Consider the following 3,677-nt stretch of genomic DNA (forward strand, 5'->3'; position numbering starts at 1 on the left):
TCCCTAGGTGGTATCTCAAAATAGACAAATAGAAACTGACCAATCAGAGGGGCTGGAAAGGACACACCTGTCACTGCCCAACTTTTAATCTGTGTGTGTTTTGATACGTCAGACGTTAAAGGTCATGGTCGCCAGCGTCGTAGGCTGATGGGGGTTCAATGACCTTTACACTTTGATTGGCATCAAGATAACGTAATTAGCATCAAGAAAATGCAATTAGCATCAAGAAAATGAAATTAAATTAACATAATTTTATTAAAATTGAAAGTCGCTCTTGTGCATTATTTGATAATTTATTTTAGTAACAAACCTGATTTTTTAACAAAGTCAAAAAATTGGGGAAATGAGAGTGACCTCCCTTGTAATAATCCCCGCAGGCGCCCACGGTTATCTTTGCTTGTTTTTCTGATCTACCAAACTGAAATTTGACCTTCCAAACTGACCAATGCGTTCATTGTCTATGAAGCCAATGTTATGAACTGTCAACAGCACATGTGTTTAAATAAAGATAATGGGCACACGAAGGGCGTTGAAGAATTATCAATGACCTTTCATCATCAACATCATTGATGTTGACCGAGGATGATAATGATGTGGGTAATGAATTTCCGTTGGTTTAATTAGTTTTATGAGTGAGTAAAGTCGTGAGAAATTATAATAACAAACCCAGCTGTTATGCATGGGATCGCTTTAAGTGAATTGTTACAACCTTAGGTACATTTTAAACCACGCCCTCCAATTGTCACAACACCCCTAACAAAAAGAAGTTCAAACACCTTTTACTTCTGTAATTATAGATTTGAAAAATATATACACGAATTCAAAATTCAGTTTTGGTGAGAAATACAAAATGTACCTTTTACCACTGTTGTGATGTGAGGTGAGGACAGGACCCCCCAAATTTTCCTATCCCCACCTTTTATAGGGCTGGTAAGTAGGTCACCAACCAGTTCTACGGCTCAATAAAAGCCGCATAAGCCATAGAACTGGTTGGTGACCTACTTACCAGCCATATACCCTACCTAACCTCTAAGTTTCTTGCGCTATATGTCATTTCCCTCCCAATCGTTCCTATGCTACATAATTGTGTGTTCTATTTATTTAAATTCTTTAATCTCATTATAACTAAAATAGACTATAGCTTGAAGGTTAATGAAAACATGTAAACAAAACGGACACTGCTCTAAATCTACGCGAATACTTATAAGTAACAATCCTAACATACCCCCAGAGGCGTAGCGACACTTCCCGACGCCCAGGGACAAACTTTCGATTTGCACCCCCCTCAAACTTTCAATTTGTTTTTCCAAACCATTTTGGCACCCCCTAAGGTCGGCTCCCGGGTATATGTGTCCCCCCCCCCCGCCCCGCCCCCTCGCTACGCCTCTGATACCCCCTCCCCATAAAGGCTAATAATATATCCCCGATACGTTATTAGCTAGGACACAATAGACACAACAAAACTAGACAAATCTTGTGTTCCTTCTTGAGCCATTATGGCTGCTTGTAAAAACTTGAAACAGCCAGAAGCTAATAGGAATAAACAAACATACCAAGCTAACAATATTAAGTCACTAAGTCACATTTCAAATGCATACTATCTTAATTAAATGTATCTTTTCCTTCAAACACATGTTATGCAAACATACATGAAAACATCTAATTATTTCACATATATAATGAAATATTCATCAAACATAATTAACACAATAATTAATGCAATGAAAACATGTTATCTTATCTAATTAATTCAAACAATATGCATCCAATATCATCATCTTGAAATTATCATATATTCACATAATAAAGTATTAATACCTATAAATAACCCTCTCCCAACCCCTAATATCATCAATTTCGAGACAAAGCATCTGGAATTATATTTTGGGCACCAAGAATATGCACAATATCAAATTTGTAATCTTGTAGGCAGAGGCGTATCAAGGGGGGGGGGCGGACAGCACCGGGTGACACTAATTACGGTGGTGACATCGAGGCCAAAAATAGAAATATATATGTACAGAAAATTGATAATTTCACGTAATTAAATGATTAATTAGAGTGAATTAAATAGTCTTTTAAGGGGTTGGGAGGGGGGGGGGGGTGGCACCATGACGTAAACTTGCTAATGATAGAGAAAACATGCTACATCATGCTGAATTTATAACCGAATATAGATACAAATCGTTTGTATTATCTGAGCACAGTTTAAAGCAATCCCCGTGGGGGTGACGGGGGGGGGGGGGGAGTTACATTAACTCAACGTTGCAAAATATGCCTGAGGAAAACGGTTTGGTTGAGAATCGCGTGGTGGGGGGGGGGGGGGGGTGGAGAATTAAATACAACTAGAAGAGAAAAAAATTGAATACATATACACTTGTGTATACACATTCTTACTAGTCAATATGGAATATATATATATATATATATATATATATATATATATATATATATATATATATATATATATATATATATATATATATATATATATATATATATATATATATATATATATATATTGCTACATATTGATCTATATTGATATTGATATGAGTGTTAAAATGCCACGGGTAAATTTGCTTTGTGAGTTTCTGTATATATTACAATGGTGTAAGAAAAATGTTTGTTTGAAAATTAAAAAAAAATATAGTGGACGCTTGATTTAATATTTCTTTCACTATTCTCATGCCAATGCTTCTGTTCTTGATTTAAATTGAAAAAAAAATAATGATGTTGAGTCTACGGCTGAGATAAGACTAATTAATTAATTCCGTTTCAACGGTCATGTCATGGTCTCATTTTAGGTCGGCTGTGTAAACTTGGGTTCAATAGTCTACGAGTTTCATTTTTTCCTCTGTTGGAAGTGGGTAGTTGTCTACAGAACATTGTAACTCATACATTTTATTTAACCTCTCCGTGTGTTTTAGTAGTTTTTGCGGTGGAAGTTAAAGACTGACGAGCGTGCCAATTGCTGTTGTTATATAGATAGGTGGGAGACTCACGTAGGCTGTATATTTTTTTTTAGTTGTAGAGAATGGAAGTGGGGGGGGGGGGGGGAGTGGGGGAGTGTTTATTCGTCGATGATGTCACAACTGGAAAAATGTGTGTGTGTGCGTGTGGGGGGGGGGGGGGGTGAAGGACCTTCGTGACGATGTGTGACATAGAGGGTAGATTAAGAAGGCGTCGCTATAGCATTTAAAAATGACATTTTAAGAAAAGCGAACTGTAGCAGCCATAGACAACCTGGTATTCCGTTGGAAAATGTTCTGTCTACTACACCAATCCACCAAATACTCACCCCTCCCCTTACCAATATCTCTTCATATGCCGAGGTCACAGAAACAAGTGAACTCTACTTCACTTGCCCCATAGACCGTCAGGTTTGAAAAGGGAACTTTACTTTTTTTTAACACCTTACCAACAACACCCCCATCTGATATTACACTGATGCCAGTCAAAATATGTTATCCATAAAAAAATTTACTTATTAAGATTGTATCCATTTTTAGATTAAAATCAAAACAAATGTATTTTGGGCGTTGATAAACTGAAATGTTACAATCTTGCTTGCTAGATTTGGGTCCACATAGCACCAAACGGAACCTATCACAAATAAGATATAATGAAAGCTGCTGGGGAAAAAAACAAAAAAAACAAAAACTATTTGCACTATC

The sequence above is a fragment of the Physella acuta genome, unplaced genomic scaffold (assembly GCF_028476545.2).
Source record: "Physella acuta isolate Inbredline_101_S28 unplaced genomic scaffold, ASM2847654v3 ptg001584l, whole genome shotgun sequence".
NCBI classification, from domain to species: domain Eukaryota; kingdom Metazoa; phylum Mollusca; class Gastropoda; family Physidae; genus Physella; species Physella acuta.